At 33.8% G+C, this 17,141-nt stretch overlaps 1 protein-coding gene across 2 annotated transcripts in view; it reads left to right on the top strand.

Moving 5' to 3' along the window:
* LOC131847642 (transcription factor kayak) overlaps positions 1–17,141 on the top strand; it is a 40,028-nt gene that overhangs the window by 16,217 nt on the left and 6,670 nt on the right. The gene's annotated exons all lie outside the window — the stretch shown is intronic.

The following is a 17,141-nucleotide window of genomic DNA, read 5'->3' on the forward strand; positions in this document are numbered from 1 at the left end:
ATATTTATAATTATATCAACTGAGAAACACTATATCAATGAGTATAAATATTGTAATATCTGGCTATGTTACACCACCGCCCACGAAAAGTTTGATAAACGACACAATAACTGCAATTCTCAATACTGTCTGCCTCTATTATTTAATGAACCCTCGTCAGATGAAAAGGTCAAATTATTTGAAAAGATTAATCTCGTAATTTATGTGGGTCTAACGCGCCCCGCCAGATTTCTCGGCTGACATACCGGAGTTATATGAGATTGATTTTGTGTAGACAACACAAAGAAATGTGAGATCACTTTTTACGCAGCATTGACTACAACGGCTATGGAATAGTTCCTCACTTGTATTTTAAATATTTTGATTGATGTAACGTTAATTAAACTGAGAACACATATTTGGCCGTAAATCTTGCGTATAAAATAAATTATCCGATACTGAAGAATAATTTGTGCAGGCACGCCGCGTCGAGTGAGAGTAATGCACTCGTAAATGTTTACTGCTGCGGCTGTGTTTCCAACATCAATGTTTTTTAAATCATTTTTCGAGATTCCTCGCACATTTGCATGCGTTTTTGAGAGCTTACCATGAACACTTTTATTGACGCTCAATATTTTATATTTATGGTGCTCATTTCATGTTAAAATTGATCTGTAGGACCCCGAATGATTACTCTTGCAATGATTTTTTTTATTTCGGATTTTTAAATGCGAAATATTAAGTTCAATTAAATATTACAAATATTTGGTTAATTATGTATTTACTTCCTTATTAACACTTTCTAATTCTTAGCTGGATTAATAATATGCGCATTTGTTAATTAAGATTACTCGGTCCTGACTTGATTATATTATGCAACTAAGATCAATTAACGGACTTAAATATAAAGTAATGACCGATAAGTAAAATTGACATTTGGAAATTTTATATAGCAGAAGCATTAAACATAGATTGGTTATTCCGTAACTAATGCATTTAGATAGGAGTTAATATCAATTGAAATACTTAGAAAAATAACGAAAATTTTGTGCTTCATATATACTTGTCGCAATTCTTTGAAACCGTGGCATTTTATATTAGCAACACCTACGCCATTCCCGATAAAAGGTCAGAAGTAACAATTTTTAAATTCCGTTTTTAACCGTAGCCTTTTAAAGTTTAGAATCAAAGTTTTAGACACTAACATTTTCACAGTAGATATGTCCATCATTACGTCGGAACCTCGGCATTGTTTTGCTACGTATTTGCCATTACGTGTATTTTTCGATCATTGAACTCGTAAGAACTACGGGAGGTGACACTATGTCATTGCCTCCTTGATCGATTGCTATGGAATGTTATTCTATTTTTGTGTTAACTCAAAAATATGCATTTAATCTTTCAACAGAATGTCACTGAATATACATTTTGTATCTTAATTGACATTGAGTTTTTATATTTATGCGGTTTTATATTGATGTGAAGATCATATGATGTCTATGAATAAACACCGCAAATCTAAAAGAAAGATTTTAAATAAGAAAAGTAACGATATAACGACAGCATAACGTATTTGCAATGTAATCATTATGTAAAATTTAATCATGTAAATAAAAGTGATATCTGATACAATTATATTTTGATTTTCTGGCTTCTTTGTAGCCTATGTATACCACATGTTTATAGACGTGACTTACCAACTGTATACATTTTATAAATGATATATTTACTAAGATAATATTATTTAAGAGCTTACCAACTTTAACTGTAATTTGATGATCATAGTGGCGTTATTATCGCGATGTGATGTCAGATAGTTATTCTATTTCTAAGCTTCATGGGCATTGCTGGCTCTGCTTGACCGGCATGCTTCTACTAATTGAATTACTCCGTTTAGGTATCGCACTGAACGCGTTGCATATTGAATTCTGCTCGCCTGACGCACTTCTAGCCCAATTAGGAAGATACTAAAAAGGCTGTACATTTGTTTGCGCCTCATTGTTCTCGCCTCTCGGTATCTGGGCGCATACCGCGATTTCGCAAGTGGCCCCTGTTCCCTCGTCTTTTTAAGGAGTCGAAAGTTGCACATTTTCCGCAATACGCGGCTCGTTGTGCAGTTGTGAAATTTGCGTAGGTGCTATGCATAATGCGCGGGGGCCTGTCTGGTCGATGCGATGACGGTTTTAGCGGCGGCGGTAACAACGGCGACGGCTGCAAAGTTAGGTGCTGAGGGGCGGCCGGTGGTGTTTACGATGCACCGGTGCGGTGGCGCCGAGTGGGGCGTAGGCGTCGCCGGGGGGCGTCGCGCCAGGCTTATCAGACGGTGGCGGGGCTGGCGCGCGAGCCTCACTCCACACAGTACCGCTGTCCGTGCGGCTTGTGTCGTACACGTTTGCTGACACCGGTTTTAGATAACAAAAACCTTTGTCCAGCCGTAGCAATAATATTTACAGAGTGCGTGCTTTGCGTAGTGTAGTGGTTGAGGGGTTTTCCGACACTAGCCGATATATTGTGACCAACTGTTTTCCTAGTGCGCACGCGTGTTTCGCTCTTGTTTTTGACAAGTTTTAACAAGTTTTTGGACATTGCCTAGTTGTTCAGTTAATTTTCACTGTGAATTAGTGTGATAATTGGATTACAGTTTGTGGAATAGGTAAGCTGTTGTTGTGTTATTTTAAGCATGTTTTTAGCGAAGTTCTTGATTGTTTTGGTATTCTTAACTTAATTATTGCACAATTAATTTATAAAACTCTTAAAATTGCATCACTCTTGATGTTTATCTGTATTACTATTTATTGGTTTGAATGCTAGTTGGTTATCAATTGTCTCTTACGGTGATATTTTGCGACGTGTACCTTGAATAATGTTTGATGAAGGATCACACCGTCCTCATGTGTTGGTGTATCGGCATGATGCGCATATGACGCCGCGACGCTGCGCGGGCGCACCGTGTCATCGCTCGCGGTCAGTTGAACGAACCCTCAGCCGACCGACGTCAACCTTGCCATAATCGAGATTATTTGCATCGGCATTGTAACCAGTGGACTGTAAGCGTGCCTCTAATTGTCTCATCAACTAGACGGATGTATTCTGACCGTTGGTGCTGTATACCTGCCCTCTCCCTTTTACCCCCTTTTTGGTCCCTATCGTCATCGAGCATCATATTTGTAATACTTTGTAACTTAAATAGCATGAGACCCTATACTTAATGTAACTAAAATATTTATTTGTTATAATTTCTTTAATAATCTATTATGGTTGTGAAACCATTCTTTGATAGTAAGAAGAAAATAATATACTTGCCTCAATTGTCTGTCTTGTTTGTCTTCGAATCAATAGAAAAATTGTTATATGTATATTATCTTGATCATCCCGTTGCACTTGATACTATTAGAATTCCATTCCATTCCTCCAGTCATCGAGGGAAATTATAGTTAAAACACAAAAATGTATAATACAAAATAGATGTACCTAACATTACTTACAACAAGGACTGACCGTGCTACATGATAAGATACGCTCGAGTATCGGTGTAAACAATAGCTGAATGTGGAATTCCGGATTGACCGACTGATAACATCGAACCGTTTCGATAATGGAAGAATTCAAATTGTCCTCCCCGGGCTTATATTAGACTTATATAAAAGATATATAGATTAAACTGTGCAAACAATGTTATGCCTACAATAAGTAAAAATGCAGACAAAGTTAACTAGTGTAGCGTACATAAAAAATCAGGTAGATACTGAAACAATATTGAGTAAGTGTACTTCAATACTTTCGGGACTATACAATAGAAATATGAATATTACTACACACAAACATAATATATTATGTTTGTAGTTTTTTCTAACACTCCTCAACCCTATTAAATTTTAACGATTGCATCCCAATTCATTACCGTAGTATTGCATCTGTTTCTAACAGATTTTCTGCCTCTAATTTTATAAATAAGTTTGATACTCCTCTCTATTTTGCTGGTAATATTTTCTGTTGTACCTGTTAATTGTTTCCGGGATTTTTTTGTTCTTTCTTTTATTGAATTTGAATAACGGTCCCTATTTATCTCAAACAAATGTCTCTAATTTCATAACATACAAGTCAAACATGAGTATTCTATATTAACTATTTGGAATGTTTGGCAAATCCCACGCAATTTTAAATTGAGACTTATTTAAATAGCAAATAAAGTTCCTGTAGGATATATTATAAAGAAGATTTGATTTATGGTGGAAGTAAGAATGTTATTCATTTCAAAATAATTTCAGTTAGCAGCAATGATCTCGCTTTGCGGTTTTATGATCATAATATGTGTTTAAAATGTGAAAATCTAAAAAAAACATCTATTAAAACGACATCATATGTTGTTATATTGTACCTACGTTTTAATTTGTTGGAAATTCGTGGAAGTTGTTATTGTAAGGTAAATATCGCTAGCAGCATTGTACATTCGACCTTTATTTGTACAATATTTATTTGTATGTACCTCATACTTAGTTACCTATATGATTATGAGCCTGTACAAATAGATAAGCTTTAAACAAATAAAAAAAGGTAAATAGAAATATATCTCTTTTAGGTACGCTCGAGCTTTAATCGCACATTGCAACGCACTGCAAATATAGTTAAGAATTTTATAAAAGTGAACAATTCAATATTATGCGGGCTTATTATTCCTCACATGTCGTTAATGTGTCTCGTCACTTGATGGTAATCATAAAAGCTGTACCTACCAAACGCATTACCACAGCGCGGCGGCGGTTTTGTTTCCTTTGCTTGTGATAGGTAACAAAGGCTTCAGAAGTAAGTTGTGTGTTAATGTAACAAACTAAAATGTCTACTAAATATATACGGCTATTTTAAATGGAATACAATGTATTTAAAATCCCTTTCCGGCCATATCTCGACAACATTCAATGGCTATGTCATTAACTAACAATTAACAAATGATATCATTTGAATAAAATGACAAGTATCAAGAAAAAAGATAACTGCTGGAACGCATGAATTGAATGCATGATATTAAAAAAGATATTACTTGTGTTAAATGAGCCAAGTCATTTTCCTTGTTATAATATCGTACCTTCTACCAATTATGGTGAATTCCTTAGACGTTATATGAACTGCTGAATAATAATAACGTTAATACATAATAATCACATTATAATGGCACTATTCAAGGTCTTTCTGTTCCCTCTTGTACAGTAATGACTGTTGTTGCTCACATACACGTATCTAGCTAATTATACATATATAAAAGCAGTCGAATTTCTTGGAAAGATAATGGTTGGTATATGTTTATGACAAATTAATTAATGTTCCCACAACGACGATTGCACACACTACGAAAATCCTTGGGTTCATGCCAACTGACTTCAATTAAGTATTCTGTGCGGTACACAGTAATGTTGAATACTAAACAATTTTGGTTTTAAGATCTCCTCTACTTAAATTGTTGCTTCCTGCAAATGTGCAAGGTCACGACCATTTTTCAGTAGCTCGATATTATTGACGAATAAAGTAGTGTTTCTATAATAATTATAAAGTTACGTTAGTTATTCTGACTTGTATCTACAGTTCTAGATATTTCTGTGCTCTTTGTACTTTCTTTGTAATTCTACTGTAATATCCAATAATGACACGCCCGTTATTGTAGTTACGTTTAAAAAGTAGGAAGTTCACAATTCAATGTTATATTTTTATTATAGGATATTTTACGATTACACGATATCTTAATATCAAATAATGTTAATATGAATTTCGCGTCGTAAATCTATGAAAGTAAAGAAATACTTAAGTTTTACACAATAATAGTTTGTTTAACAAAAAGGCCTGGCCTGAACAGGACATATATAGGGGCCTACATTGGTGTCAATTCCAATGAATCCAAGGAAGAAAGGATTGTACTCGGAATTCATAGAATTTCTTTGCCCACATCCATGTTCTACCATGCATAATGCTACCATAGAATGATGATGAACGATGATCATTGAGGTCAATGATTATTTATAAAGAATGATAACGACCCTTGTAAATTTCTTAACCCCACTTTTACAAGTTTTATAGCAATAATAATATCTATATTTATTCAGTACACTGATTGTTAAAATACGTGTGGCGCCAGACATATCTATATAGTATATTAATAATACAAGGAAAATAATATAAAATACAATTTCTAACCTGCACAATGGGGCATTCTTCATCAAAGATATTTCGAAATATTTCGCGATAAGTGCAAGTGTTTGTAATGGGTTTCGTGGAAAGGTGATAGATAAGTAAGTTTTTTATAAATATTCTAGTGCTGTTGGTCGACGCTGGCCTTTGCAGCTTCAGTGAACGATAGGGCGAGCGAGTCCAAATCCGCGAAACGGCTTATGGAGCGGCTGAAAGCAAGATCCTGCGGATACGACTTTAGTCTGAGAACACTATTAGGTGGAGAAACGATCCTTGACTCAGGCTAGGGTCCTCTAGCCTGAGTCAAGGATCGACAATGACTCAGGCTATTACCCTAGCCTGTCACCGTTTGATTTACACGGGGGTTCGATTTGAGGAAGAAAAGTAGGGAGTTGAAAGACTATTCGGATGCCACTATCTAGTGTTGATAAGTCTGTATACTGTATACTAATACAGAACACAGGGTAGAGAGTTCTGTATTAGTATACAGGACATAGGTGAGACAGACACACGGACAGGACAGGCGTTTGTGTTACAAACACACAGTTCGACAGTGTTCATTCGAATGTTATGTTGGTTAAAACTGAAAGAATGTTGACTATTATAACTGAAAACAAGTTTTTGGATGGATTATTCTTTAAAAAAAAATATGTAGCCCTCAAAGTTTACTTCACAACAACATCGAAGTAATTTTCAACGGTCTTCGTCATGTAAAAAACTCTATATTATTTTTAGAAAGATCCATGCAATACAATTATGTTAATTTTGCAATTAGGTGGTCCCAACTTCTATGACTGCACTTATGACTAGGTCACGCATATAGAAATTACGTAATTGGATATTGTAAATGATTGATTTATATTTTATCAAATTATTAGTCCTCGCTAATTGAAGGCAGCTGTTTATAAAATTAATTAGTTATATGCCAATAAAATATTTACTTCGTATAACCTATAGTACCAAACAATAATTATAAATATTACGTAATATAAACAAAGTTATTGTATGATATAAAAGTTATTGTTACAATTTGTTAAACAAAATAAAAAAATACTCATATACTATAACACTTGGAACGGAGATACGAATACAATTAAAACCATAATCAAGATAAAAATTGTGATCCTATAAATAATATTTGGCGTGCAATACGAATTATTAGAATATTGAACTAACCCAGGTGAAGGTAGAATATATGTTTATTGAAATGACTATGGTATTGTTTGTTCAGGATAATGAATAAAATAATATTAATAGGAAAAATTCAAATTGTATCTATTTAAACATTATAGCAGAGACAATATCCACGATCCATACACTGACTCTAATAAATCAGGATCTACATTGACACTAAGTTCACACTCTTGACTCTGTGTGAACGTAGGAGGCAAGTCTCGGAGCAAAGTGTAGCCTATAAATATCACAACGATTTAATTAGGTCTCTACTAATGTTACAAAATGGGAAGAGTGCATTTATTATATCATTAGCTATATCAGTGGTCATAATCATGTGAAATATACAGCCTGTATAGAACATTTAAATTTGAATTAGTATTTTCTGGGCTTCACATCCAAAAACTTTACCTGCTACTAATATTACTGTACTTAGTACAAATACATTCAGCATTTTGCTCAGCATTACAAATCCGGAAAATATTATTGGCCTGTCATATATTTATAGCTTAGGTTGAGAACGAAATAAAGACATTTTTCACTGTAGATTTATCGACTTATCGATATTAGTATTATCTTCCAATAATAATCAATTATTACAAAGAAATCGAAGGAAATCAGTAAATGGCGAATAACTGCAAACTAAAAAGTTTGACTTATTAAGTCCTCCTACGTCGACGATATTTCAATGTTAGTCTTGTATACATTTTTGTCCTGTTCGTATATTTTGCATGCTTGATGATAACATATAAAACTCCATTTTATTTTTATCTTTTTGTGAAGTTATTGGTTGGATTTTCCTTAAGTACAAAATGTACATGGCCGTCAACGCAGATGGGCGTTGCTTATCTGGTGCTAGGCGGTGCCAGGGTCGCTGGAAGGCCTTCCGCACCCATGTGATAAACTAAACTTTCCACTGCGTCCGCGCAATAATATTCCAATAGTGATGAAGGTAATCCCGGGAACGTGAAAACGTAACGAAACAGGATCATTACAAGAAATTTGTATAAAGAAAACGTATCATAATTGGTCTATTCTACGATGCCACAGACAGACACATAGACACGTGAAAATTATAACCCTCCTCTTTTTGTGTCAGGGTAACCCCCTTATGATACAATTGATAATATAGTTAGTTACTTCGATTCGAAAATTTTAGTTTGTCAAGCTGCATTCAAAAATATTATTTGTTACTAGTCATATACTATTTAATAAATTTACTTTTTTATGCATATTTAATTATGTTTGCCTTTTGTGCGTTTTAATATAGCGGATAATAAAATATTTATTCCCGCTAAGGATGTGTGTAATGCTCCTCAAAAGAAATTTGCATAAGTGCCGCCAAACGCAGCGGGGGAACAATGGCTTTGTCTGTCTATTCGTCTGCACGTCGCCGCTAACTGTGTTGCTTTATATTTATATACACTTTACTACGCAATTTTAAAACGTCTGCAAAGTCCATATATGCTGAAGTGGTTATTGTGCGCATTATTTTCACCAACGTAACGTCATAAAGGATTATGCTGCAACTGTAAGATATAATATTCGAATGTAAAGTAGGAATCATTATTTTTAATAAATAAAGTACTAAGTCATAAATCGTGCAATATAAATCATATGATATTATTAGAATTTGTAGGTATGCCTAAGTATTATTTACAGCAAATAGTAGTAAAAATATTACAGTTTATTTTTTGTCCTGCTAATAAAGTGTATACAAATTAGTTTATAAAGTAACTTATATACATCCAGGAATATTTTGAAAAGATATAAAATATTTAGACAAGTCATTAAGTTCAATTTAAAATATTTACCGGTGCAAAGCCTAATAGAGGTAATTGCGATGTTCAAGATTCAAAGGTTCAAATTAAAAACAGTCGAAGATTACCGAGCCCGGCCGAATAGGCTCGATTATTTATTTCTCGGTAATATGTGGGCGACGCAATTAAAAATTAAATAAAACAAATATAAACACGTGTGGGCGATCAACTGCCGATGCTTGAACCAATTGAAGATACTTCTCATGTTATTGGGAGTCGAGAAAAAGAGGTCACTTTTCCTGTCACCATCGGTATGTACACATATTACAAAATAGGTAGTCTAAATAACTATTTGGGACCAATTCCTTCTGTAACACTACAACCCTATTATTTTTTCCTTTTAGAAAGTAACGTGTACTTACCTTAAATATTCCTTTTATAACTTTTATATTGCAATTGTAGTAATACAATTTGATTAATAACAATTGTAGTATTAATATTTGTTTAGTTCATATGTGTAGTGCATAAGATTGCTATTTTGTAATGCTATTTATATTACATCAAATTTAGCCTTAAACATACTTTAACATTAATTATTCGCGATACTAGCTATTGTAATTGCAAATAATGCACACGAGCGTACGTAATGTGACTACATTGAAAATGTTAATAGGTTATGGTAGCTGTAGCACTCACATTGCCATTTGACGCATTAGGGTTATACCTCTTTGTTATACCGCACTCGTGCAGCTGTTGTTCCTTATCGTTATAGAACAATAATATACAATCCAAGTAGGTACATAATTATTTGAAAACACTTCTCGGTACAGATAAGCAGCTAGGCACTAGTATAATTCTCAATCTGCTTTGTTTATATAATAAAATAAACATTAGGCCAGAGATTTTAATTAATAATTAACGTCACTAAACTGAGTCTATTCCGAGAAAACCGCAAGGTTAAACGCAACCTTACCTCGAGACTAGAAACACCATCTATAAAAACAATGTTGTTCTATGTATATATTTATAAAAAAAGTTTACGTGTAAAAACTTATTCCAAAGTGTTCTAATTACAAAAAAGTATGATCATTGTTTTTTTTCGGTGAAGTCTGCGGCTTGGCATGAACTGCGCGGAATGCCCGACATTTCCGGACGATTTCCGGTACTCTGCGCGCCATAGCCTTAGTGCGTCGTCTCTATATGTATAGATTACATTATCTGAACTGAGTTTTAGTCTCATTCCATATTATACACTATCAGAATGATTGAAATCTATTTTTTATGGTTGAAAGAGATACATACCAATTTCACACACCGATCTTTTTAGTGTTCAGTTCAGTCAAAAGTTTTTTAAAACTTTTCAAATATAATTTTGTGTGACCTTTCCGATTATATATTAAGGTATATCTGCAACGTTGTTTATATAGTAATATAAACAACGTTGCAGACTAACATTAACGAAAAATGTTATACTTGTAATATTTTAACTATTTCGCTTTTAAACGCTTTCAATAGTTTTCATAAGCATTTTTTTTCACCAATGTCGCACGTTCGCTGATTCATAGTTTGTATGAATCACACGACGTAATCGAGTTTTTGAATCGAGCCGACGACGAATGTAAATACGCGATCGTAGTGACCCGCGATAGAGAGCGGCCGGTGAGTCACGCGGGTTTTCCGAGAAACGCGGAATGGAGCAGTTTTCGTGAAAAATGAAGGTTGGCTCCGACGAAGCGACCGCTAATGATGGCTCTTTTGTGTCGATGCGCTATAATTTTCTTTTTCATGTGAACTGGAAAGTTTGGATGTGAAGGAAATTATTTGAAATTTCTGTGTAGGTTCATAACCTTTTGTCCTCTACTATACGGGTGACCATGGAAAGTGCTGTATGAAAAGTGAGTGTCCATCACTATAAGTATTACAATTGTGTTGTATGTACGTACAAATATTTGCTACTTTCATTGCTGGCTTGGTAGCGCTTTTATTTATCAAAGCTGGACTTGTTGCAGCATTAGTCGATGCATCCAGTGTACCTCCGTATAATGTCGATGTAGTGAAAGGGTGTTGGCACGATGCCAGCTACCGATTTGTTTTATTCGCGCGGTGGCGGTCAATGTCGCGACAATTCGCCGGCGCTCGGCGCCACACTACGCTCACATGTGTTCTTTGTGTATTATACCTAATCAACCTACCGCTAATACCCAATATAGTAACACGAGACAAAGTGTACTGGGATTCTGTGTGTTATTATATGATCAATATAGATAACGTTAGGTAGCTAAATATCAAAATATAGAGGCATAACATAATAACCCAACCGGGTTAGAGAGTATATATAACGAGTACAAGGGTCAATGTTAGTGATAGTTATTATGAAACTTGGCGAAGTCCATAACTGCACTTCTTTCTTTTAAGTAGGCATATATTGAATATACTGTATTCAAATAATTTATATAATAAATCGTGTACGTAAATACGAGTAAGTAGTCATGTGTGTTAATGTTATTGAAAATTTATTTTTATATCTTCAATAAACAATAGATAAGTTAAAATCTAATACGCATTTGTTATTGGGCTGTTATTGATTCAGTCATAAAATTGTAATAATTTAGTATCGAAAACAGGTATCTGTAGAGAAAAGTATTTTATTCGGTTTAACATTAGTATGCGTAAATATAATTCAGGGCTTTTTCTTTAAAAATTTTGTTATTCAATTTAATTAATTGATTTTTATTAATCCCTAACTGATATGAGATACTTTCAGAAAAAAAAATATAATGATATGACTTTAATATATATCAACTGCCCATACGACAAGAATTGTATATCGGTGCAAAACAAACACATCTTTATTTCATTTAAAATCAGTTCAAGGAATTCTTACTGGACCCGAGTGCTATTAGTGTGAGCAATTAGCGCCGCGTTAATGATCTCCCATACAACCGACTAGATAAAAACGTCGTCCATCGGACCTGACCCCGTATAGAATGACCACATTTAAATTTGATAGCATAATAGTACGAGTGTTTTATGACCGTAGCATTTAATATGTTGAAATAAGTTCCGTATTACCATGGTATTGAGAACAAATTTCAACTATCCATGTCGAAGGCTGGTGTATGGCATGGGAAGAATTTTACACTACTCCTACCTATTGCATTCTCTACTAATGTACATATTGAACAGAGTCCATTTAACAAACTGTGCTTTTGTCTAAACTGATACTAGCCGTTACTGATATTTTCCCTCGTGGCCCTACTTTCAACTTCATATGACATCAGAATGTGTGGGTACATTCTTTCTTATATATTACGGATACGGATTTCATTTCACGGATTTAACTCATTACTTACTTGACTTACTGTAAGTACTAATTTGATTGTATCTGGAATTGGGTTGGGTATTCTGTTTAAGTTACCTATTGCAATTTTTTACCATCAAGTAATAGTACTGGGTTTACTGTTATGTTTTATTTGTCACGTGGCCACACTTATAATACCTATTTAGCTTATAAAACATTCGCATAGCCATACCAGCTCCGTAGACATTTATCTTGTTTATCAATACCTAATCGAACGTCAAACTTTAGATAATGTTCACAGTAGTAAATCGTATAGCGATTTCGAATTAATCAATATTAATACTATTCAGACAATGTATGTAATGACAAGAGGCGTAATATCTATTTCTAAAATTGCAAGAACCCACGACCCAGAAGCGTTACCTCCTTCACCTGTCGTGTGTACATCACGAGCCGTGCACGTGCGCGCGCGCCTGTCTGTTCGCAACATCGCTCACGTCGTTCTACACCATTGTCCAAAATAACGTGCTCTATCTTTGAATATGCGATATCTTGAAATATTAGATACGAAAAAAATAACATACAAATGTTTTGTTATTAATTTGAATGCGTTTATATGTTTGGTCATATATAAAAAGGAAGTACTGTGGTGGCATTTCCCGCGTATAAACTGGTACTTATACATTTCCCGTTCAAATGTAAGGTTACCAAATAGAATATATTTAATAGATTTCCGAAATGTCCCTGACTTTTCCTATGTAATCAAAACAAAAGAATAATTAAATAAATATATCTTTTAATTCAATAATAGATTAATTGAATAAGTTTTCTTTTTGTTAAAATCTGAAAATTAAATTTTTAATCATATTCACTATAAACTTCTGGAAATGTAAAGGAAAATGAGGTAAAGCCAATCTTATTTAACTGTGCAGATTTTTAAAAATAAATTTAAAAAAATACTCCTCCTCACTCAGAAAACTGTGCCGTGATGTGTCTGCACTCCAAGAGCGGGGTAATGCAGGGTATCCTAGTATCACCAGAATTTATGTTTATGTTTATTTTATGTTTTCAGTGTGTAGTTTATGTTTGGTTTTTATTTATATATGGTATTATGTCGTAAATGTTTGCTTTGTGTTGTCCGCCTGGATTTATGTATGTATGTGTATTATTATTATTATTTTATTATATTTATTGTATATAAGGTGTCCGCTGAAAACCAGCGTCGTGGCACCCCGTCACGACATATGCTGAGCGGAGACCTAGTTGGTACTCTAATTATTAATATAAAATGTAAACTTAATTTTAAAAATGATTTTCAGTGTACCAATTAAACAATTTTCTTTCTTTCTTTCTATTCCCGTCTCATCTGTTTTTAGTATAGAAAAGAAAGTTAAAGAAACCTTTACAGATTGTCTGTTACGAAATTTTCGCATTGTCAAGGAAATGTCCCGGAATGCCCGTCACTCCTGATACTGCTCTAAATTAAGCGGTGACTGCAATATCCGAAACAAAACACACAAGACGTTACAGCGAAATGTAAAATACTACATTGCGAAATGCTGAAACAACAAAAATGCACGTGTAATGAGTAATCTCTTTACCCGACCACGGTAGAGACTAAAGGAAAAGTTTTTAGCAGTCCATTTACCTATATAGGTATTTATATATATATATATATATATAATAATCTAAAATTTAGAATGATTTTTAAAATTTTATGAAATTACATGTCTGACAGCGTTTCAGCTTGTTTCAATTTATTTAATTATTTGTACAACGCGCCCTTTAGACTTTGACACATTAAAATGTAACTTATCAATATTTAACTGCTCACTATTAATAAACTTTGATCACAGTTGTAAACATGTTTTATATTTTATACATTATTTCGAGTTCGAGTAAACAGTTTTGGTTTGGTCGATTGTCGAATTTGGATTATCAGATGTTGTTCCTGGAAAGCCGAGAATTGTACAGTGCTAAAATTATGTCGTGATGTAACAGTACATTAGCAAGAGTGGAAAGTGTACTTTTCAAAGAAATGTAAACATTGGCTGATAGCCTAATAACTAAAGAGACCACTAGTGTGATGATTAAAATGTTTCTCTTTCAAATTTTGATATCAAATTTAATAATTGTTATTAAATATGTAATATAATATTTACTTAAATATCTGAATTGAAATTAATTATCCAATTCTGTAAAATGAATTTTAATAATAAGAGATACATAGTTTTCTACTTTGACGATTATTATGTACTGATATAAATATGAAATAGATATGATGGCTGTAAAGGCCTTTCACCCTTCGGTACTGATTATAGACATGTTAAAAATATAACGATATCAAAATTCTGATAGGTACAAACTTTATCTATTGGTCTAATTTAGTAAGCCTTATCTCCTAAATCTGCAGGTGCTACGCACAAGCATGCCATATTACAATCCTGCACCATTATGTTGCACGTTACATATATGTAATAAACATATTCTGGACCTAGTTGCTTGTTTATATATCCATGTGTATGTAATATGTATATTTGATTGTAACTACGCACGTGCTACTATAGGCCCATATCGGTAATATTATGAAAACACTAGTTTTCTCAATAAGGAAAAAGTATTTCTATGAATAACAGATTTATGATAACAAGTTAAATGCTACCTCTGGCTAAATGATTTTTCAAGCACAGTTAGATAAATTCGCTAATCTTAGGTTCGGTTACCATCGGTGTAATTGGAAATTTATACAGACAATTCGAATATAGTATGAGCGAGGGAAGTAATAACAGTTTGAATGGTGTCTAGGGAGATTTTTTTTAGCAAATAAACTGCAGGTTAAAAATAGTATAGTAACATTAACATAAAATAAGTTACAACAGAATGCAATCATTAATAAATATTTCAATTATTTTTTACACACATGTACTTGAATAGATATTGAAATTAAAACTGTGATTTTTAACTGTCTCGTTTTTTTTTGGTTCTTGGCAACAGACGCTTGTCGCACATGAAATAACAATAAAAACTTATTGCATCGTTTACAAAAAGCGATGCCATTACCGCAGCACTCACGCGGTACATCAAGTACATATTATTTACGTCACAACTACATATAGTGGTGATCTCATGGTCGTCCTACCACGCGGCTCGATAAGCGACGTCGAACAAGCAGTTAGCGGAGTAGTGAGCCAGCTATGAGTGATTGTGGGATCTCTCTACCATTGGGTTCACTTCTTGTTATTTCTTTTTATAGATATTATAGCATATTTGCAACATTAATTACTATGTACTTGAATGTATTTTTTTTTATTAATTTTAACATGACTAGAACTAGAATATGTTATGTCTGATAACTAATACCTATAGTAAAATAACAGTCTATTTCTGTTTGCTCCCTATTAAGATTTTGGTTGTCCTAAGCTAAATTATATTTGTGTCCAAACTCTATAACCAAGGCATTTAAAAATTAAAGGTTTTAATTTTTAACGTTGAACTGCACTAAATGTGCAGTTCGACGTACAACTTTCCGTGATTTCCACATGGTCTAATTCCGGATTCAGAGTTTTATAACTATTAGGTAACTCATTTCTCCCTTTAAAATACTTTAAAAGCTTTAAGTCGTGGACGCAATTTGTATGGTATTATTGATAACGAGCAAGAATGCGAGATAGCGATAATAAACTATCAGTTAATTGTTAGGTAAGCACCGTGACCAATTAACGTACGTGGTGCGGGCAGGCCGGCGCAAGCGCAACGCGCATTCGAGACGAATTTCATTTAAGCAATTGTGGTAATTGACCGGCCACAGCGCCTTCCGGACCCGTCTGCCGCCTTTGTCCCCTTTGTGATCATATAATTCACAGAGGAAATTATACTAGTCATCATAACATCTTCATTATATAGGTACTATTATATGTGTGCCTACAAATGTTCCAGTGTCAGTTTTCCTTGTTTACACACTGCAGTCAGTAAATTGTATAGTTTAAACTAAACTAATTAATTTTATTTAGTACTGTTCATTCTTAAAGTTTATTGAACTTACGCATAATTGAAAGCTTAAATTTAAATAATATTAGGGGCCTTTTCGATTAACAGTAATTCTGAAGTCTCGAGTCCAAATGACATAATTTTCTTTTGTGATTTCGTCAGGTTCACATAGCGACAAAATTGCAAACTAGTCCATCATTAACGACAAACAAGTTAGACACATCCCCATAAAACAGGCAACTATTGGTTTATTGTCTCTGCGATCGCTATATGGTTTTTGTTTTGTCACTGGACGTGTTAGGAAAACAATATTGCAACATTTACCGATAAATTCAAGTATAGTCATATAGTATATGACACACTTTGTATAGCTTATCAGGCGCCAAATAAGGTTGTATAGTTGCGGACGCGCCCACGGGTCCGTGAGTGCGACCTTGCAGCAAGGACCGACCAAGCATTTCGCCCACATCATCGAACTACGAGTATCATGCTTACTGAACAAAATCTTTTTAATTTCTTGCCTTTTAAATTGAATAACACTCTAGTTTATAGTTAAGTTAGGCAAGGGTATTTTATTTATATTATCAAATAACAGTGGTATATTCGTGATGATATGTGAAGATATTCAAAGATGAGTGTGACTTACACACTAACAAAAATCTCTGAATTTTTGAATTGAAGTTCAGCAGATAATTGTAGGATTGTGCCTTTATACGTATGTATGACATACAAAGTCGGCATATAACTAGTTATGTTTCTATATT

This window comes from Achroia grisella, unplaced genomic scaffold, assembly GCF_030625045.1.
Source record: "Achroia grisella isolate CSIRO2021 unplaced genomic scaffold, CSIRO_AGI_Agris_v1 utg540, whole genome shotgun sequence".
NCBI classification, from domain to species: domain Eukaryota; kingdom Metazoa; phylum Arthropoda; class Insecta; order Lepidoptera; family Pyralidae; genus Achroia; species Achroia grisella.